This window comes from Schistocerca serialis, chromosome 2, assembly GCF_023864345.2.
Source record: "Schistocerca serialis cubense isolate TAMUIC-IGC-003099 chromosome 2, iqSchSeri2.2, whole genome shotgun sequence".
NCBI lineage: Eukaryota > Metazoa > Arthropoda > Insecta > Orthoptera > Acrididae > Schistocerca > Schistocerca serialis.
Window position 1 is genome coordinate 976,607,684 of NC_064639.1, and position 23,207 is coordinate 976,630,890.

At 43.6% G+C, this 23,207-nt stretch overlaps 1 protein-coding gene across 3 annotated transcripts in view; it reads right to left on the reverse strand.

Moving 5' to 3' along the window:
- LOC126458385 (apoptotic chromatin condensation inducer in the nucleus) overlaps positions 1-10,152 on the reverse strand; it is a 113,363-nt gene extending 103,211 nt beyond the window's left edge. For all 3 annotated transcript variants that reach the window (XR_007585625.1, XM_050095374.1, XM_050095373.1), the window contains exon 1: positions 9,991-10,152. The gene's annotated coding sequence lies outside the window, so the exon portion shown is untranslated. The remainder of the gene's footprint in view (positions 1-9,990) is intronic.
- Positions 10,153-23,207: the final 13,055 nt, after the last annotated feature.

Below are 23,207 nucleotides of genomic sequence, written 5' to 3' on the forward strand. Positions count from 1 at the left end.
CTCCAAACTTCCGAGGAGGGAGTGAAGGTTTTAAATGAGCTAATAAAGAATTTCCAGCTTGCCTTCTTGCTATCGCGGATGACACGACGGCATCGCGCACGGAACTGCTTATAGCGGATACAGTTGGCCAAAGTAGGATGGTGGCGGAAAACGCGGAGAGCACGTCGCCGCTCACGTATTGCATCACGGCATGCCTCGTTCCACCAAGGAACTGGGGGGCGCCGGGGCAATTCGGAGGTGCGTGGTATTGAATGTTCCACAGCTGTAAGAATAACGTCGGTAATAGGGGTGACCTCATCGTCGACGCTGGGAAAGTAACGGTCATCGAATGTTGCCAGAGACGAAAAAAGTGTCCAATCAGCTTGGGCAAACTTCCAGCGTCGCGGGCGCATGTATGGCAGTTGAGGCTGCAGTCTAAGGACACATGGAAAGTGGTCACTCGAGTGTGTATCATCAAGGGCGAACCATTCGAAGCGCCAAGCTAGCGGAACAGTACCGATCGCAAGGTCCAAATGAGATAAATTTGTCGTGGAGGCAGATAAAAATGTAGGGACCCCAGCGTTGAGGCAAACTAGATCCGCTTGGTGGAAGATGTCTAGCAATAGTGAGCCACATGGACAAGGATGTGGAGATCCCCAAGCGGGTGGTGGGCATTGAAGTCCCCAACCAGCAAATGGGGGTGGAGGGGGGGGGGGGGGGGGGGGGGGTTGGAAGCTGACCAAGAAGATGAAGGAGATCAGCTAGTGCCATTGGTGTGGACGATGGCATGTATACAGTACAAAGAGAGAACGTGTATCCGGAAAGGGAAAGACGGACGGTGACAGCTTGGAAGGAAGTGTTTAAATAGATTGGGTAATAATGGAGAGTTTCATGGAGAAGAATCATGAGTCCTCCATGTGCTGGAGTGTCTTCAACAGAGGGGAGATCATATCGGACGGACTGAAAATGAGGGAGAACAAAGCGGTCATGGGGACGCAGCTTTGTTTCATGAAGACAGAAGATGACCGGCAAGTAGGATCGTAAGAGGATCGACAATTCATCCCGATTCGCTCGAATACCGCAGATATTCCAGTGGATAATGGACATAGGGTGAACAGAAAATGGAGGAATGTGACCAAGGGTGCTGTCAACTCAACGACTGCTCAAAGCTTGCGACCGACAGCATGGAATGGCATTCAGCCGAAGGCAGAAGATCCTGATCCATAGGTTGGTCAGGAGCAGCTCCTGCCACCAGCGATCAGCCGGTTGATCGGCCACCAGCAGTGCGCCTCGGCGACACAGAAGACGGCCGAGGGTGATTTCCGCCAGGTGGTGCTGTAGATGGGACACGCCTTGGCGGAGAAGGAGAGGAACTGGGTTTCTTTGTAGCCTTCTTGGAAGTATGATGTTTAGATGAAGGAGGAACCGATGGTTGGGAAGTTGCGGTACGTAAAAACTCTTCACGAGTATGCTCTTTTTTCGAAGTCTTGGTGTCTGACTTTGGGCTCAAGATTTAGCGACGAATGGTGAGCCATAGAGTGAGCAGGCGAAAGTGGTGAGGTTGAACGGGCGATCTTTGCGCTCGCCGATCTGACGACCGTGGCACTAAAGGTGAGGTCGCAAGTCTGCATGGCCGCCTCCTTTGTTGGCCGAGGAGAAGCAAGGACAGTGCTGTATTTTCCTGTCTGAGGCACGGTGGGCTGTCGACTGGTGAATAATTTTCGAGCAGCAAAGGTCAACACCTTTTCCTTCACTCTTATTTCCTGGATGAGCTTTTCATCCTTAAAAACGGGGCAATCTCGAGAGGAAGCAGCGTGGTCACCCATACAGTTGATGCAGCGAGGGGATGGAGGTGGACAAGCACCCTCACGGGCATCCTTGCCACACGTAACACATTTGGCCGGATTGGAACAGGACTGGCTGGTGTGATTGAACCGTTGACACCGATAGCAACGCGTAGGGTTTGGGACGTAAGGGCGAACGAAAATTATCTCATAGCCTGCTTTGATTTTCGATGGGAGTTGAACTCTGTCAAATGTCAAGAAGATAGTGCGGGTTGGAATGATGTTCGTGTCAACCCTTTTCATAACTCTAGGAACAGCCGTTACACCCTGGGCAGACAGGTAGTGCTGAATTTCTTTGTCAGACAATCCATCGAGGGAGCGTGTATAAACGACTCCATGCGAGGAATTTAAAGTGCGGTGCGCTTCAACCCGGACAGGGAAGGTGTGGAGCAGAGAAGTATGCAGCAATTTTTGTGCCTGGAGGGCACTGACTGTTTCTAACAACAGGGTGCCATTCCGTAATCTGGAACAAGACTTTACAGGACCTGCAATTGCGTCGACACCTTTCTGAATAATGAAAGGACTGACCGTGGAGAAGTCGTGACCTTCGTCAGACCGAGAAACAACAAGGAACTGTGGCAACGATGGAAGAACTGTCTGTGGCTGAGACTCAGTGAACTTACGCTTGTGAGCAGACATAGTGGAAGGTGAGGAAACCATTGCGGAAGAATCCCCCATGATTACCGGCGTCTCCGATGGCGTGCTCCTCCCTTGTGGGGGCCCTCTCTGAGGGCACTCCCGCCTTAGGTGATTGTTCACACCTCAGGTCACACCTCCCGACAAACGGACGGAGGGACCAATCGGCACTTTCGGAAGGTATCAGCTCGGGTAATCACCCCTCCCTGGGCCTGGCCATTACCAGGGGGTACATACGTGTCCTACCTGTCTACCCAGGGTGGGGAATTACGCGTTACCCCGTCACCGGCTACGCATGGAAATGCGTGGGTCGGCCTTCAGACACGCACAGGGAGGAAAAAAAAAAAAAAAAAAAAAAAAGAGAAAGGGAAAGGAAAGAAGAGGGGTCTCAAACGACGCAGCGGAGAAAAGGGCAAAGAGAAGAGGGAAGGAAAAGAGAAGGACAGAGGAAGGACGAAGACTTGCAAGTGTAGAAAGCAAGGAATTTGTAACAGTTTTGAGCGTCCGTCTCCGGACGTAGGCACAAACCATACTCCCAGAGGGGGAGAAGGGAAAGGAAAGAGCCAGAGGTGGGGGGGTATGCGGAAAGGGAAGGTATGCAGCCTGGAAAGGAAGGAGGGCCACATTAGCTCGGAGTCCCGTGCTCGCTACGCACGTGTCCACAAAAGAGTTGTGGCCCCCCTGGGGGGGACGCGACGGTTCTATGGGGCTGCGCTGGACTCACCGGGCGAAATGCACGCCACGGCGCTCCAGTTTGGCCCTGAGCTCCTCAGCAGATTGTAGCAGGAGGTCCCGATGGAAAATAGTCCCCTGCGCCCTATTGAGCGCCAGATGTGGGACAATGGACACTGGGATGTTCCCTAGTCAGTCGCATGCCTGGAGTGCCGCCGACTGTGTAGCGGAGGTGGTCTTTATGAGAATGGACTCCGAACGCATTTTACTAAGAGCCTCGATTTCTCCGAAGATGTCCTCGATATGCTGTACAAAGAACATGGGCTTGGAGGTGGCGAACGTCCCCCCATCGGTCCGAGAGCAGACTAAATAGCAGGGAAAGTATTTCGCTCCAAGCCGGCGGGCCTGTCCTTCCTCCCAAGGAGTGGCCAAGGGGGAAAAGGCGGAAGTACCAGAACCAGAGACAGAACCTTTCCTCTTGGAAGACGCGGCCGCAGAGTGACCTGATGCATGTTAACGTTTCATCTGCGAAACGTCCGCCCCGATACTACCCACTCCGACCAGGGGCTCTCCCCACGGGCGCCACCCAGCCTCAGCAAGGGCCACCTGGCAGGATGACCGTTGCCGGGAGTCCTGATGCCCCAGGTAGACGGGCATCTACTCGTTGGCTGACATGGGGAGGGTGCAGCTAAGGTATCGGCAGTACGATCCCTATGTTGTCAGGGGGCTACAACCTAGAGGATACATGATGACCCCACCACAACGGGCTGGCTACCGTGCGTGATTTCGGGTGCCATGGAAAGTCCATCATGATCGTAGGTGCAGATGGGGACGCACTATGGGCATAAATCATGCAACCCATCAGGTGTTTAGGCCCAAATTGATGAACAGTGGTTGCAGTTATGACGATGAGTGCCAAGGTCTGTAGAAATTTGAAAAATGGAGGTCAAACCCCAATGGGGACCATTACATTGAAGGCTGAAATGGTTGAAACTCCTTTTAGTGTCACTTCTTTGGACAGGCATGAATACCTTGGGCCTATTCTTACCCCGGACCCGCAGGAGGCAGAAGAAGAGGTTGAGTTGATTAAGATGAGCCAAGACGACACCTCTCTAACAGGTTCTGGCAGAACCTCAAAGGGATGATGCGCAATAAAGTCAATGAGCAGCAGAAATGGGGGAGGTAGCTGCTCAATAAGCTGGAGGAAGTCTGCCGCAGTGATGGGTAGTGAGGGAGAACGTCATCATCTATGAGCAACATGACACCCGCATTACATGGAATGCTGACCTCAGACAGAAGGTTGAAACGAGCCGGGAAGAAATGTGAGCTCAAAGCAGCCATAAGAACACAATTTTGTTTCCTGAAGGCAGAGTACACGGGGCCGTTGCGATGCTAAAAGCAACAGTAAAGCCTTTTTGTGGGACCGAAGTCCGCGAACATTCCATTGGAGGAGAGTCATGATGAAGAAATGAAGAGGTGTCACCTCGGCGGCTGCCAAATAACAGCCTGCGAAGACTTGCTGCTACAGGGTAAATATGCGCGAGGATCCTGCTCATGATGTCCACAGGAACATCGGCTTGCTTGTGCTGTTGGTCTGTGGAATCCAATGCAGAAAAACAGTAGATCCTGTGCACCGGCCAACCGGACAAAGGTATCACATTGGCAACACCATCGAAGAGGATCTTCGAGTCAGTGAAGGAGTAGACTGTTTGCCTTTGTTGGAATCCTTCGATCCTTCCCGGTTAGCAGAGAAAGGCTCAGGTGTTGGTTGGCTGAAGGCACATAGGAAGTCTCATAGGAGTGCTACTACTGTCATTTCCGGCCTACAGGTTGTGTAGCTGGTGGCTTCGCCCCTTGAGGCAAGAGTTTGATGGCTTGTTGCACAACCGGATGAAGGGATGACGATGCTACCTTGACACTGGCCGATTTCACAACCTCAGAGCTGAATCTGAGGTCACACGTCTGCATCGCCACGTCGTCCTTGGAACGAGATGTAGCAAGAACAGAACTGTGAGTGCAAGACGAGAGAACTCAGGGCTTGTGACTAGCCAATAACTTGTGAGCGAGTGGGTAAAGCATTTTTTTCTTCACCCAGATCTCCTGGACAGCCGGCTCAACAAGATACACGGGACAATTTCGAGAGGCGGTGGCACCGTCGCCATTGCAGTTGATACAGCTACAGCAGTGAGGAGGAGGTGGCAATCGCCCTCGTGCACATCCCTACCATAAGTCACACATTTGGTCGGGTATCGACAAGAGACTCGAGTGTGATCAAAACAATCACACTGGTTGCAGCGCACCAGGTTCGGAATGTATGGTTGGACTGTAATAACTTCATAGCCTGCTTTGATCTTGGACAGAAACACCACTCTATCAAAGATGAGCAAAAGAGTGCGTGTGGACACTAAGTAGGCATCTATCTTTTTCATCGCCCGATGGACAGCAATAACACCCTGATCAGAGGTATGTTTGAAATTCAGCCTCTGTCAGACTGTCGAGCAGCCTAATGAAAATAACACACTAGTGGGAAGAGTTCAGAGTTCTATGGGCCTCAACACGAACAGGACAGCCGTGGAGAAGTAAAGAGGTAAGCAGTCATGTGCTTGAGAATCAGAAGTAGTCTCCAAAAGCAAAGTGCCGTTCCGTAAACAAGAGCATATTTCACATAAATGGCAATTGCATCAACACCTTTCTGAATAATAAACGGATTTACCGTTGCGAAGCTCTATCTGTCTTCAGTAGGTGGAACCACAGGGAACCATAGTGCAGCTAGAAGGGTCTTTGAATCGTTAGCCTCATTCCATTTACATTTTGTAGACGTTAATTGTGAAGATGATTTGCTCATAGCAAGAAAATCTCCCACGACTGCCAGCATCTCTGATGACACGCTCCTTCGAACTGGGGGCACACATGACTTAGGTCATTGTTCACATCTCAGGTTACACCTCCTGAACATCTGACAGAGGGACCTATCACCAATTTGAGAATGTAGCAGCTCAAGCGATCACCCCTCCCTGAGCCTGGCCTGTACCAGGGGTACTTGCAAACCCTATCTGTTCACCCGCAGCTGGGAATTAAGCGTTACTCAGTCATCTGTTGTGTATCAGACTCATGGGCCAGCCATCAGGAGCGCACAGGAAGGAAGAAGAAAAAGAGGAATTCCTAATGCCGAAATGGAGGAACGGGAGGAGAAGAGAAACAAGGAAAGGAAAATGGAATGGAAAACGGTGGTGAAACGTTCTTAAGTAAGCGACGGACAATGTGGAACATTCCCAATAACACCCCAGACATGTTCCCCAAGGGAGAGGAAAAATAGCAAGAGTTTAGACATGCAGCAGAGAAGGAAAAAGATGCTGCAAAGACTGGGGCTTTGTGGTAGCCAAGCACAAACCCTCCAAGAGTGGTGAGCCCGCTTGGGGGACTGGCAGGAGTTGATCTCATCAGGCCAAGACAAGTCCAGATACAGCAATATTGTAAAGCATCTAATTTACAGATATACTTGATGCTGGCATTCCCACATACCACACATCCATATTCAATCCTGCTCCTAATAAACGCCCTATATAGCCAATAATCGATTGGGGTTTGCACTCCACCAAACTTTAGTTCAAGATCTGGTGATGTTCATAACTGGGAGACAAGTATTAATAATGTAATCAATGTGTGGAACCCATCTGCATCTGGAACTCAATCACATTCCCAAGAATTTAGCTGATAGTTTAACTTGGAATGAATAACTCGGTATGAATTTCATTATAATGCACATGACATCTTGAAATAATAACTGAAGTCTCTGAAGAAGTGGTTCTAAGTCCATTGAAAAAATAATACCTGAAGTCTTTGAAGTAGTAGTTTCAAGTTCATTTGCATGTAATCAATCACCCACTTCTGTTACTGCCCATATCAGTATACCGATTGCTGAATCCTCCATAGAATCATATGATATGAACATGTATCATCAGCATACTATAGTATGTGGACATCTGGATGAATAATTTCTTGCATATCACTAGAATAAATTATGTGTAACAAGGGGCTAGGCATTGCTCCGCGAGTTAAGCCTATGGAACAAATCAAAGGTTCTATAAATTGTTTCTGATAGGCTATCTTACTGAAATCACTCTCCTCACAAGGCTACTGAAATCATTCTCCTCACAAGGGCAGTACAAATGCCATATATCCAACTGATAAGAAGACCAGCTTTCTTTCTAAAACGATAGAGACCTGGACATTATTATGAGCTGATGTCACACCTAAGAATCATGACATTAAGAACAATTTTTCTTGGAAAGCTGAGCATCACAGCACAAAATTGTTACGTTGTCCATTGTTATTTTATCTTTACTAAAGCCAAACTGGGATAAACTTAAATAACTCAGTTTCCTGCCGTATTTCAAGATTACTTGATGAGTCTTTCAAGAATTTTCCCCACACAAGGGTACAAGGCAATTGGTCTACATGAGATATCAATTTTGGGGTTATTCCCTGGTTTCACTACAGGTATGATAATTTGTGTAGTCCATTCTCCATTTAAGTTCCCCTTTCCCAACATTTTATGGAATATCCAAAGTAGTAGTTCCACAGCACCCATGTGCTCCTGGACAGGTATTCACAGAATTTTTCATAGCTGATTCAACTTGTCAGAGGAACAAAGCTAGTGGAGAATGATTGAAATGTTTCCTCTGGAATGACCATGAGGGTTTCATAACAAAATGGAAGAACTGCCTGTATCACAATCCTTCTAACCACATGGGATCCACTACTGGCAAACCAACTGCATTAGAATGTTTTAGAGATTGATTTTCCTTCAGACATCTGAAATGTTAAGAGACCTTATTCAATCTATTACAGAAGTTGACTCAAGCCTTGTTTTTCCTGTTCTCAAGGAATCTTCTGGTGTTTGGATCTATTCTTCTGTACTCCTGGAACCACTGCAGCATCTGTTCCCCTACTTAAGGCTAACCTTTGTTTAACCACATTTTTGGAGCAGTCAGAGTCTCACCAGAAAACAGTGTTTCACAGAGTAAAACTCCTTGAGGTCATCAGTGCCCACAGAAATTTTAGTAACTGGTAAAAAGCCAGTTTATAAATCCAAGTTTGCAGGTTCAATCCCTGGTCACACCTAGGATTTTGAGCTGTCACTTACTTCCCTTTCACCTCTGTTAATGTGAAAAATACTGAGCTGCACCTTGGTCTGGACCCCATGTTTAACTGTAGATTCCCCAATAACTGACTGGGCCGGTCAGTTCAAAGTGTTGGAGGTCGATAATGGCATACTACCTCCAATAGGACCAGACCTAGTAGAACCTTGTAATATTCAAACCAATTTATGGATTATTACAGTTTTATTTTTTCCATTCAAATTTATTGCTGAGCAAGTTGAAATAGCTTTGTTTGCAATAATGAACAAACAATCACAATCTTGAGATACTGTATGTATCACCACATCACACGGGCAAAAGCAATGTTGCATTGAGATATTGATCAGTTAATGAAAAAAAAAAAAAAAAAAAATATAGACAGGAGGAGGGAAGAGTAATGCCGCAAGAAATAGGATAATAATGAAAAGTACAATAAAAATTAATAAGTTATATATGATTTAAGACTGAGGCGAAGAAGAAAACATGGGCAAAAATAAATTACTGATACTAGGGATTCATACAGAAAAGTGTAGATGGGTAACGGGAGCAATAGTAACAATTAAGTAAATAAATGTAAATGTGTGGCGAGCGCCTCCCGTCGGGTAGAACGTTCGCCGGGTGCAAGTCTTTCTATTTGACGCCACTTCCGCGTCGATGGGGATGAAATAAGGATGATCAGGACAACACAACACCCAGTCCTTTAGTGGAGAAAATCTCCCACTCAGCCGGGAATCGAACCCGGGCTCTTAGGATTGACATTCTGTTGCACTGACCACTCAGCTACCAGGGGTGGACAACAATGATGTTAAGGATGGGGTTTTATTTCTAAAGTAAACAATACTCATCATACATGTTCTATAGTGGATAACTGCAACAATGTGGAGCACGATTTGTCCAAGAATGGCACATCGTAACTAATTGTAGGCACACCAATTCCTCCTAAACGTAACTCGAACTTTTCACTCTTTTAGAGTTAGAGATAACAATGACAGAAATCTGTGGTCTCCTTCAGAACTATCAATCCTATCTGTAATGTGTTTGTTTCATGGTAAAACTGCGTACTTGATCCATTTCTGGGTTAAAATGAGATTCACTAAAAAATAACACTCAGGCTCGGCCAGTATTGGAGATAAGAACGCAAAAAACTTCGGAATGTCTACACATGAATTTCTTTAACGCAATTATTTCCATATAGTGCCACGTTGTGTACTAGTTTACGATTACCTACACATGATACTATGTACAAATGAACTACTAATGTACATATCGCCTACCACAAACAATAATTACCGAATATTATTCTTATTTATCATGGAATTTCAGCAGCACGTAATCGAAAGTGATCCTTTTAACACATAAATATACGAATACATTTTAACGGCAAGTTACGCAAATTGTTATTGTTACGTGGCAAAAAATGACTAATAAAGCAAAGCCACTGAAAGACGTTCCTAAGCAAATTACAACTGCAAGACATTTACATCGACGGCAGGCATTCTTTTTCTAAAAAAAAAAAAAGTAATCTTCTTCCACGCTATCTCTGCTCCAGAAAATTCAGTATAACTTAGAGGCCAACTCTTTTTATAACAGATTGGGCGAAAATTATATGGAGAATACGGACAACACTTAACTACGATCACAATGAGCCATTATAATACGTAAACTGTAAAGTAATAAACACACAAATTCAGTCACAAAAGCACGCCATTAATACTTACTTCAATAGAAAAGTAATTATATAGATGGGAGTAGCAGAGAGAATCTATAAGCAACAACGACAATCTGCAAAGGGCTCAAAATCATTCACAAGCCAAACAGACATACAAACGCTAATAAAGACCAAAACACAAATTCCAAATACGATATCACACTTTTCCTAATCAAAGATAATACATTCGCATCGACAAACGGATATACTTTGCCAAAGATAAGCAGCACGGAGGTATAGGAAACAGAGAAGTTTGCTGGTCAACGATGAACTCCATACTGAGAAAAAAAGTGAGGATATATATTCCGTGCTTACAGTGGATAGTGAGTTAAGTCCAAAAGTGGTGTAAGCGAGTTAAGTCAACAAATAAATCCCCGGAACTTCTCTTCTTGTCTGCGAACACTGTGTTAAGTCCTATGTCATCTCCCTCTGTGCACGGCATTAGCATTTAGTGAGTCACGTTCGTGAAAGTTGATCCGGTACAATGTAGAGTGTGTAAGGCGGATATTACACTGTCAAATTTCTTTGTACAATATCTTCGTCAAATAAATGTTATGGTGTAATAGGGAACTTTGTCAAATGTCAAATATTTGATCAATCTAGGGCCTCGCTGTAGATATTATCATAGAAGTCGCTTGTCTTCTGTTCACTGCGATGTGACTTTACCACGTGGAGCGCTAGCATGGCTGTAGCGTTCTGCTATCTGTAGTGTATTTATAAACATTGCCGCAAATACAATTGGTATGTAATAACAACTACAAAATTAATAGAGAGGTATGAAGATGATGAGGTGCTTTACAACGTGAGGCACCCTGAATACAAAAACACATTAAGAAGATTGGAGACTTGACCTAACCTAACCTAACTCTCTCATGTAGCAAGGAATCGGAGTGCAGACATAGCAGTTCTTGAGTGAGTATTGTGCTTTGTGATGTGGAAGATACACTTCACTGAGCACATATAGAAATGTATGATCATCCATTTTTAAGTAATTGATGTACGACTCAACGTCCTCCACTATAAGCTCACGTAACAACTTTTGTTGAATGCTTTCATCGTGTCGTCGTAAAACCCACGGCTTCACCCAGATACGTTTCCTTCTTTTCCCCCGCTTCTCTTCCGCATGTGCACACAGTGCAATTTTGGTACATGCAACTGCTGCAGTTAATAACAAGTTATTGTCGGCCATCTTGAACTTTGACGAAAATATGACGGTGTAATACCCCTTTTAAGGCCGGTATTACACTATCAAATTTCTTTGTCAAAGATATTTGATAGTGTAAAGGCCCGTCCACACGCAACGATCTCTCTGCGCAAATGTCTGCGCACATAACATCTGCGCAGACAGATCGTTGCGTGTGGACAGCAGATTTGCACCAACCTGAGGTGTGTGCAAACCTGGAAGTTGGAGTTGGAGGTTTGAGCGAAACCTCTCAAATCTGTGGGTTCCAACCACATCTGCGCAGACAAGTTGGAGCGTGTGGACAGGAGATCGCCACAGATCTGGCGCGAAACAGCTGTGCTCAGTCTAGTGTTTGTATTTGTGCGCACAGGGCATTAAAATGGCTGATACTCGTCAGTGTTCTCGAGAGTTTGTAAGTGAATTCATTGAAATATATGGAAACCACCTATGTTTGTGGCAGATTAAAAGTAAAGAATATAGTGACCGAGACAAAAAGACAGCACCATACAATGCTCTAATTGAAAAATTGCGGGCAGTTGACACATCGGCAAACAGAGAAACGGTAATTAAAAAAAAAAAAAAAAAAAAAAAAAAAAAAAATTCGTTGCGAACTGGCGAAATTATTTGCGGATGGGTGTCGAAACTTATAATTATCTCTTAAAGCTTGTAACCCCTCATATTATGAGAAAAAATACTTGTATGAGAAGGGCAATTTCTCCTCATGAACGGCTGGCGGTAACATTAAGATTCCTAGCAACAGGAAGGAGCTACAAGGATTTGGAATTTTCAACTGCAATATCGAAACAAGCCTTGAGTAAAATAATACCCAACACATGTGAAGCTATTTACGCTGTCCTGAAGGATGAGTTAATGAAGGCAAGTCAAGTAAATTAAGTCTGTCAGCGAACTGTTTGCCGAAAAGAGTTATCCAAAGTTCAGAAATCTAGAAGATCTGGTGCAAGAGTAGATCAAGTATACCAGCCTAGGTTATGGTATTTTGATCTACTTGCCTTTCTTTCTACGTGAGAAAACTGCTTTCGCTTTAGCAGCCACTGTCTCACCATTTTGACCGCTTTCTCTGTTTCCTGCGGTTGGTCTGAATGTTTTTTGCAACACAAGTTGCGAACACAGACCACAACAGAACTTCCTCCATTTCTATATTTCAAAATAACTGAATTAAATTTTTGACGTTTACGGAGAGCGTAGTCGCTTGCCACTGATATTTCTTTTCTACACCGACAGATGGCGGGCGAGTAGTAGATTGGGATTTGTGTCGTGTGAGCACACCACATTTGCAGCGATCTTTTGCATGTACAGACATCTGCGCCGATGTCTGCGCAGACAGATCGTTGCGTGTGGACCGGGCTTAATAGGGACTTTGTCAAATGTCGTCCAATATTTGATCAAATCTAGGGCTTCGCTGTATATTTGATCAAAGAAACCGCTTGTCTTCTGTTCACTAGAGTTGGGCAACACGATTCTTTTTCCCGATTCGATTCCTACGATTCAATCACACACTGCGAATCGATTCCTACGATTCGTTCACGATTCTCTCACGATTCATTCTAGTCTACGATGGCACGATTCTTACGGAATGCAAAAAGTTCTACATCTTACTCACAGATGGCAGGACATGTCTGAAATTGTCAATGGGGTTAGAATGTTTTTTCTTTTTTCTTTATTGAATTTCAATTCCTCCCCCCCCCCCCCCCCCCGTCTTCCACTGTAAGCTCACGTAACAAGTTTTGTTAAATGCTTTTATCGTGTCGTCGTAAAACCCACGGCTTCACCCAGATTAGATTAGTTTTTCGTTCCATAGATCCGTGCTGAGGAGATCCTCGTGGATGTGGAACATGTCGATTTTTTAAAGCTGAAATAACAATACTAATAGTATGAATAAATACAATACATCATTTGTTTCTATTAAAAATTTCGCCAATGGAGTAGAAGTTGGCCAGTAGTAAGTCTTTCAGGCTCCTTTTAAACTGATCTTCATTTCTAACTAAATTTTTTATGTTTCCTGGCAAATTATTGAAGATGAGTGTTCCTGAGTAGTGGACCCCTTTTTGAACTAAAGTAAGTGCTTTTAAGTCCTTGTGCAGATCATTTTTGTTCCTTCTGCAGATCATTTTTGTTCCTGGTATTGTATGTATGAGCTGAGTTGTTTGTTGGAAAAAGAGATATATTATTTACGACAAATTTCATTAAGAAGTAAATATACGGAGCGGCAGTAGTTAGTATCCCCAGTTCTTTGAAGAGGTTTCTGCAAGAGGTCCGTGAATTTACTCCACAAATAATACGTATTACACGCTTTTGGACCTTGAAAACTTTTGTTTGACTTCAAGATTTACCCCAAAATATTATCCCATATGACATTATGGAATGAAAGTACGCAAGCTTTTTCATTTTTATGTTGCCTATGTCTACTAACACTCGAATTGTAAATACAGATTTGTTAAGGCCTTTCTGCAGTTCTGTGGTGTGCTCCTTCCAACTGAATTTATTATCAAGTTGTAATCCCAGGACTTTTAAGACTCAACCTCGTATGTATGGTTCCATTTTTTCCCCCCACTTCTTTTCCGCATGTGCACACAATGCAATTGGAGTACATAGAACTGCTGCGGTTAATAACAAGTTGTTGTCAGCCATCTTGAACTTTGACGAAAAATTTGATGACAGTGTAATACCCCTTGTAGCGCTACGTCAAAGATCTTTGTCAAATATATTGGACGGAATATTGGATCACATCTTTGATCAAATCTTTGACAAAGAAATTTGATAGTGTAATACCGGCCTAAGCGCCACGTCAAAGATGTTTGTCAAATATATTTAACAAATATTTGATCACATCTTTGATCAACCCTTTGATAGTGTAATACCGGCCTAAGATCCGTCCATACTGACTTCATACATTCTTCGTTGAGCTCAGTGCAGTTGGGTGTGTATACAATGAACCAATTCTGCTAACCCTTAATACGTGCCGTCGCCAGTCGAGTCTTGATGTTTTTGAGGAACAAATGCTACCTGTTAAATCTGGCACGATGCAGCGATATTTTCGCATGTGTCGCCAAAGATAGCAATAGTGCGTTGGCACATTAGACGCACGTACACATGAAAACGAACCGTTTTAAGGTGTGTGGGGTGGGAAACGTGTTGAGTCACCTGCAGGTGTGGATGGCGCTCGTTAGAGGCAGCCACCGGCGGTACGAGGCAGATCCCAGTCGACAGCGCGGTGGGGAGAGAGTTCACAGTTGGGGAACGTGAAGGGAGGCAAAGCACGATGTACGATATCACATGCAGCCGTTAGTTATAGCTCACGGAAGAAACAACGACCACACGGATAGGAACAAATAAATATCCCACTCATACGGTTATAGTTGGTGGGGAATTCAGCCTTTCCTCGATGTTGTTCTTGTTGTGGCCTACAGTCCTGAGACTGGTTTGATGCAGCTCTCCATGCTACTGTATCCTGTGCAAGCTTCTTCATCTCCCAGTACCTACTGCAACCCACACCCTTCTGAATCTGCTTGATGTATTCATCTCTTGGTCTCTCTACGATTTTTACCCTCCACGCTGCCCTCCAATACTAAATTGGTGATCCCTTGATGCCTCAGAACATGTCCTACCAACGGATCCCTTCTTCTATTCAACACCTCCTCATTAGTTATGTGATCTACCCATCTAATCTTCAGCATTCTTCTGTAGCACCACATTTCAAAAGCTTCTATTCTCTTCTTGTCTAAACTATTTATCGTCCATGTTTCACTTCCATACATGGCTACACTCCATACAAATACTTCAGAAATGACTTCCTGACACTTAAATCTATACTCAATGTTAACAAATTTCTCTTCTTCAGAAACGCTTTCCTTCCCATTGCCAGTCTACATTTTATATCCCCTCTTCTTCGACCATCATCAGTTATTTTGCTACCCAAATAGCAAAACTCCTCTACTACTTTAAGTGTCTCATTTCCTAATCTAATACCCTCAGCATCACCTGACTTAATTCGACTACATTCCATTATCCTCGTTTTGCTTTTGCTGATGTTCATCTTATATCCTCCTTTCAAGTCACTATCCATTCCGTTCACCTGCTCTTCCAAGTCCTTTGCTGTCTCTGACAGAATTACAATGTCATCGGCGAACCTCAAAGTTTTTATTACTTCTCCATTGATTTTAATACCTACTCCGAATTTTTCTTTTGTTTCCCTCACTGCATGCTCAATATACAGATTGAATAACATCGGGGAGAGGCTAAAACCCTGTCTCACTCCCTTCCCAACCACTGCTTCCCTTTCATGCCCCTCAACTCTTGCAACTGCAATTTGGTTTCTATACAAATTGTAAATAGCCTTTCGCTCCCTATATTTTACCCCTGCCACCTTCAGAATTTGATAGAGAGTATTCCAGTCAACATTGTCAAAAGCTTTCTCTAAGTCTACAAATGCTAGAAACGTAGGTTTGCCTTTCCTTAATCTTTCTTCTAAGATAAGTCATAGGGTCAGTATTGCCTCACGTGTTCCAATATTTCTACGGAATCCGAACTGATCTTCCTCGAGGTCGGCTTCTACCAGTTTTTCCATTCGTCTCTAAAGAATTTGTGTTAGTATTTTGCAGCTGTGACATATTAAACTGATAGTTCAGTGATTTTCACATCTGTCAACACCTGCTTTCTTTGGGATTGGAATTATTGTATTCTCCTTGAAGTCTGAGGGTATTTCGCCTGTCTCATACATCTTGCTCACCAGATGGTAGAGTTTTGTCAGGACTGGTTCTCCCAAGGCTGTCAGTAGTTCTAATGGAATGTTGTCTACTCCCGGGGCCTTGTTTCGACTTAGGACTTTTGGTATTCTGTCAAACTCTTCATGAAGTATCATATCTCCCATTTCATCTTCATCTACATCCTCTTCCACGTCCATAATATTGTCCTCAAGTACATCGGCCTTGTATATAGATACTCTATATGCTCCTTCCATCTTTCTGCATTCCCTTCTGTGCTTAGAACTGGGTTTCCACCTGAGCTCTTGATATTCATACAAGCGGTTCTCTTTTCTCCAAAGGTCTCTTTAATTTTCCTGTAGGCATTATCTATCTTACCTCTAATGATATATGCCTCTACTCCTTACATTTGTTCCATCCCTGCTTAGCCATTTTGCACTTCCTGTCGACCTCATATTTGAGGTGTTTGTATTCCTTTCTGCCTGCTTCATTAACTGCATTTTTATGTTTTCTCCTTTCATCAATTAAATTCAATATATATTCTTTCACCCAAGCATTTCTACTAGCCCTCGTTTTTTTACCTACTTGATCCTCTGCTGCCTTCACTATTTCATCACTCAAAGCTACCCATTCTTCTTCTACTGTAATTCTTTCCCACATTCTTGTCAATCATTCCCTAATGCTACCTCTGAAACTCTCTACAACCTCCGTTTCTGTCAGTTTATCCAGATCCCATCTCCTTAAATTCCCACATTTCTGCAGTTTCTTCAGTTTTAATCTACAGCTCATAACCAGTAGATTGTGGTCATAGTCCACATCTGCCCCTGGAAATGTCTTACAATTTAAAACCTGGTTCCTAAATCTCTGTCTTACCTTTATATAATCTATCTGAAATCTGTCACTTTCTCCAGGCTTCTTCCATGTATACAACCTTCTTTTATGATTCTTGAAGCAAGTGTTAGCTACGATTAAGGTGTGTGCTCTGTGCAGAATTCTACCAGGCGGCTTCCTTTTTCATTTCTTAGCTCCAATCCAAATTCACCTGCTACGTTTCCTTCTCTCCCTTTTCCTACCACCGAATTCCAGTCACCCATGACTATTAAACTTTCGTCTCCCTTCACTATCTGAATAATTTCTTTTATTTCGTCATACATTTCATCAAATTCTTTGTCATCTGCAGAGCTAGTTGGCATATAAACTTGTACTACTGAAGTAGGTGTGGGCTTCGTGTCTATCTTGGCCACAATAATTCGTTCACTATGCTGTTTGTAGTAGCTTACCCGCATTCCTATTTTTTTATTCATTATTAAATCTACTCCTGCATTACCCCTATTTGACTTTGTATTTATAACCCTGTATTCGCCTGACCAAAAGTCTTGTTCCTCCTGCCACCGAACTTCACTAATTCCCACTATATCTAACTTTAACCTATCCATTTCCCTTTTTAAATTTTCGAACCTACCTGTCCCATTAAGGGATCTGACATTCTACACTCCGATCCGTAGAACGCCAATTTTCTTTCTGCCGATAACGACGTCCTCTTGAGTAGTCCCCGCCCGGAGATCCGAATGGGGGACTATTTTACCTCCGGAATATTTTACCCAAGAGGACGCCATCATCATTAACCCTCGGGAAAAATTATGGCTGTAGTTTCCCCTTGCTTTCAACCATTCGCAGTACGAGCACAGCAAGGCTGTTTTAGTTAGTGTTACAAGGCCAGATCAGTCAATCATCCAGTCTGTTGCCCCCTGCAACTACTGAAAAGGCTGCTGCCCCTCTTCAGGGACCACGCGTTTGTCTGGTCTCTCAACAGATACCCCTCCGTTGTGGTTGCACCTATGGTACGGCTATCTGTATCGCTGAGGCACGCAAGCCTCCCCACCAACGGCAAGGTCCATGGTTCATGGAGGGGCTTCCCTCGATATGTTGGCAAAAATACTTGTTCAAATCCGATGGTAGGCAGAAAACAATTGTCCTAAATGCTTTCTCCGAAAGTTATTTCGAGCAGTTAGTCCATGAACCCATGCGAATTGTAAATGGTTGCGATAACACACTTGACCTCTTAGCCACAAACAATCCAGAGCTAATAGAGAGCATCATGACTGATAAAGGGATTAGTGATCACAAGGTCGTTGTAGCTAGGCTCAATACCGTTTCTTCCAAATCCACCAGAAACAAACGCAAAATAATTTTATTTAAAAAAGCGGATAAAGTGTCACTAGAAGCCTTCCTAAGAGACAATCTCCATTCCTTCCGGACTGACTATGCAAATGTAGACGAGATGTGGCTCAAATTCAAAGATTTAGTAGCAACAGCAATTGACAGATTCATACCTCATAAACTGGTAAGAGATGGAACTGATCCCCCATGGTACACAATACAGGTCTGAACGCTGTTACAGAGGCAACGGAAAAAGCACGCAAAGTTCAGAAGAACGCGAAATCCCGAAGATTGGCTAAAATTTACAGGCGCGCGAAATTTGGCACGGACTTCAATGCGAGATGCCGTTAATAGGTTCCACAACGAAACATTGTCTGGAAATTTGGTAGAAAATCCGAAGAAATTCTGGTCGTGTGTAAAGTACACAAGCGGCAAGACGAAGTCAATACCTTCACTGCGCAGTGCCGATGGTACTGTTACCGATGACTGTGCCGCTAAAGCGGAGTTATTGAACGCAGTTTTCCGAAATTCCTTCACCAGGGAAGACGAATGGAATATTCCAGAATTTGAAACACGAACAGCTGCTAGCATGAGTTTCTTAGAAGTGGATACCTTAGAGGTTGCGAAGCAACTCAAATCGCTTGATACGGGCAAGTCTTCAGGTCCAGATTGTATACCGATTAGGTTCCTTTCAGATTAGGCTGATACAATAGCTCCCTAATTAGCATTCATATACAACCGCTCGCTCACGATAGATCTGCACCTACAGATTGGAAAATTGCGCAGGTCGCACCAGTGTTTAAGAAGGGTAGTAGGAGTAATCCATCGAACTACAGACCTCTATCATCGACGTTGGTTTTCAGTAGGGTTTTGGAACATATACTGTATTCAAACATTATGAATCACCTCGAAGGGAACGATCTATTGATACGTAATCAGCATGGTTTCAGAAAACGCGTTCTTGTGCAATGCAGCTAGCTCTTTATTCGCACGAAGTAATGGCCGCTATCAACAGGGGATCTCAAGTTGCTTCCATATTTCTAGATTTCCGGAATGCTTTTGACACCGTTCCTCACAAGCGACTTCTAATCAAGCTGCGGGCCTATGGGGTATCGTCTCAGTTGTGCGAATGGATTCGTGATTTTCTGTCAGGAAGGTCGCAGTTCGTAGTAATAGACAGCAAATCATCGAGTAAAACTGAAGTGGGGGTGTTCCCCAGGGAAGCGTCCTGGGAATTCTGCTGTTCCTGATCTATAAAAATGACCTGGGTGACAATCTGAGCAGTTATCTTAGGTTGTTCGCAGATGATGCTGTAATTTACCATTTAGTAGGGTCATCTGAAGACCAGTATCAGTTGCAAAGCGATTTAGAAAGGATTGCTGTATGGTGTGGCAGGTGGCAGTTGACGCTAAATAACGAAAAGTGTGAGGTGAACCACGTGAGTTCCAAAAGAAATCCGTTGGAATTCGATTACTCGATAAATAGTACAAATCTCAAGGCTGTCAATTCAACTAAGTACCTGGGTGTTAAAATTACGAACAACTTCAGTTGGAAAGACCACATAGACAATATTGTGGGGAAGGCGAGGCAAAGGTTGCGTTTCATTGGCAGGACACTTAGAAGATGCAACAAGTCCGCTAAAGAAACAGCTTACACTACACTTGTTCGTCCTCTGTTAGAATATTGCTGCGCGTTGTGGGATCCTTACCAGGTGGGATTGACGGAGGACATCGAAAGGGTGCAAATAAGGGCAGCTCGTTTTGTATTATCACGTAATAGGGGAGAGTGTGTGGCAGATATGATACGCGAGTTGGGTTGGAAGTCATTAAAGCAAAGACGTTTTTCGTCGCGGCGAGATCTATTTACGAAATTTCAGTCACCAACTTTCTCTGCCGAATGCGAAAATATTTTGTTGAGCACAACCTACATAAGTAGGAATGATCATCAAAATAAAATAAGAGAAATCAGAGCTCGAACAGAAAGGTTTAGGTGTTCGTATTTCCCGCGCGCTGTTCGGGAGTGGAATGGTAGGGAGATAGTATGATTGTGGTTCGATGAACCCTCTGTCAAGCACTTAAATGTGAATTGCAGAGTAATCATGTAGATGTAGATGTAGAACTGTGGTGAGGACAATTGAATTACTCGGCGAGTCCTGACGGTTCGGTTCTTGTAACTATGTCCGTAAGAGCAAATCATGTTTGACGGATATTATTATTCTCGGAAGTCCAGGTGTTCCAATGCGCACCATTCTGGTTGAGCCAGGTATTGTTTGTGTTTAGCCCTGTTGCTTTTGCAAGCAGAACTAAGTGATAAAACGGTTTTCCTTTTTTAAAAAATCATTGTTCATTAAGAAAGTTTGGTGATTCCTCTTGTCTTTGAAATGCGTAGCCTCATAAAGTTTCTCTGTTTTTCAGAACTCAAGCTGGTTGCTTATGTAATGTTTTGTTGGCTGTTACATATACAGCAAGTTGTACTTTTATGATACTTTGCTGTGGACAGTAGCGACTGCTCACCAGGAACCGCCCTCTGCCCCCCCTGCCCCCCCCTCCCCCGACCACAGATGTTTTACATAACTGTTAATAATTCCAGCACTGTATTTGCAGTAGTTACAAACTCTGTACAGGTTTCGTTGGGTAAAATCCACCAAGCGCTCTCTTGGTGGGGTGAACTTGATGCAAATTTCTGTTGACTTTCTACCCATTTTATTACAAGTAATAATCTGTAGACCAGTTAATGCTTTGGAAACCACAGTAGATCAAATAAGGGCTAACACCTGCCTTCTGTGTTTTGGTACTGAAATTTATTTGATGTTTGAAGGGGCTAGTGCCCGACATCTGTTTGCTGATTCTTTGTATTAATTGTTTTTAATCACTAATCATTTAAAGGGGACGTGCATACATATTTTTTTCTAGACCAGAATTTGTTTAACATTCGAAGGCACCTGGCACGTATTTGTAAATTTCTCTGCATTAACTGTTTTTAATCTAACCATTCAAAGAGGCTAATGCCTGCTTATCTTTCTGTATTGAGATTTGTGATTCTTGAGTTTCTCCCGGCGTATTTGATAATCAACATATCCACGGGTGTGCTGCCGGTCTGTAGTGTCCAACGGGCTCAATATTTCGGCGATCATACATGTCGCCATCATCAGGTCCGCCGTCGCAATCTGTTCCACCTCGCGACCGTGGCGCGGGGCGCGGACGGCGGAGGGAGCGCGCCGCGGGCGGAGGGTATTTAAATCGGCCGCCGCCGCGACCGAACCCAGTTCCCTCTGAGCAGCCATAGCGTATGGAGCTCCGTGCCGGCACGTTCACAGGAGCTCAGTCCGTCAGTTCACCTGATGATGGCGACATGTATGATCGCCGAAATATTGTGCCCGTTGGACACTATAGACCGGCAGCACACCCGTGGATATTTTGATTGTATTGAGATTTGTTTACCATCTGAAGGGGCTAGTGCCAGACGTCTATCTGCTGATTTTGTGTTGAGTCGCTAATTGTTGAAAGTAGTCAGCGCAGCTTTATCTTTTCTGTAGTGAATAGTGTTGAATATCTCAAGGGACTAGTGCCAACATCTATATTTAAATTTTCGTAAAATCTTACAGGGACTGGTGTCCATTTACCTTGCCATATCCAAATCATTTTGACATTTTGAGAGGCTATTTTCCGACCTTCATTAATTACATTTCCTGTCGTGAATTTTAATGTAGGGAAAGGCTAATGGTCAATGCCTTAAGTAATCTCACTGTTGTCACTTGTGTCAATAAAGTAAAAGCACTGCAATATCCTTTGGGCGTTAATTGTTTGCTTTTTAGAGAGTTTAACTGGCAAGAGTTCTTTCCTAATTGTTGTAGTTGTATATTGCTCAAATACTCAAGGATACTGTTGTTTAATCGAAAGTGGACACATATTCGACCTGTGACAAAACGAAAATACAACTGAAGTTTGGTCCAGAAAATGAAAAACCTGAGTTAATGAAAGCTATGAAAGAACATCATGAGGCAGCTGATGCAACTTACAAAAGTAAGGCTACTGAGAAAGAAATTGCAAGTAACAGTAGCGAAATGCAGACCATTATATTTTATTTGCAGCAATGTCTCCCAACTCCTTTACTCAAAAATTCGATTTCATTTTACAAAAGGACTTACAGATGCACTATTTAATAATATAGGACTGTGGAGGGGACTGACACACTGTTATTTATGGCATGAGGCTGGAACTACGAGAGGAGCTAATGGAGAGGGACCCTGCTTGTACAAATTCATTCAGATATCAAACCAGATGTGAAAACATTGATAATGTATTGTTCAGGCCAATCACAAATCTTCTACTAATGGACACACCCACATGGAGTGTGATTCACAGCATAGTTTGATAGAGCGGAAGAAGGAAAGGTTTCGTTGTACTTATAGAACACTCATATGACTGAATGTGATTGATTAGACAAACTAGAAAAAACAAGTTTCACTGCCATCGAAATGCAGAGAAACGATTTTCTCGGCTACTCTGCCCTCCTGAAAATGCAAATACAAAATTGCACTAAAAACGATAGTAATCCATTATAATGGAGGCAGATCAGGTGGCTTCAATTAAACAATGAACAGTCAGGGACTATTCTTTATAAAAGATCACTGGAAAAAGAAGAACCATTTAAATCTGTGAGCTTCAAGAGCCGAGAAAAACAGCAAACACTGAAGCCTCTTCTGAAGTATTCCAAATCATGTAACATTTCACCTGAGAAAAACAAGGATTTGATGGACCTACTACGTTTCATTTCTCCAGTATTACATTATTTTTACCAAAATTTACCATCATTGAGAAGAGCAGGTAACGATGAAGAGCCATAAATTTTTTGTGCAAACTATTATTTTTGTTCACTTTGTTTTTTCCAATATTTGTATAGAATAAATGCTAGAGGTTGAAAATACCGCTTCAGTTGTAAATATCTTTTATTATCACGACTGGTTCCCTGTTCTGGACTCATTCTGGAAACATCCCCCAGGCTGTGGCAAAGCCATGTCTCCGCAATATCCTTTCTTTCAGGAGTGCTAGTTCTGCAAGGTTCGCAGGAGAGCTTCTGTTAAGTTTGGAAGCTAGGAGACGAGGTACTGGCAGAAGTAAAACTGTGAGGACGGGGTGTGAGTCGTGCTTGGGTAGCTCAGTT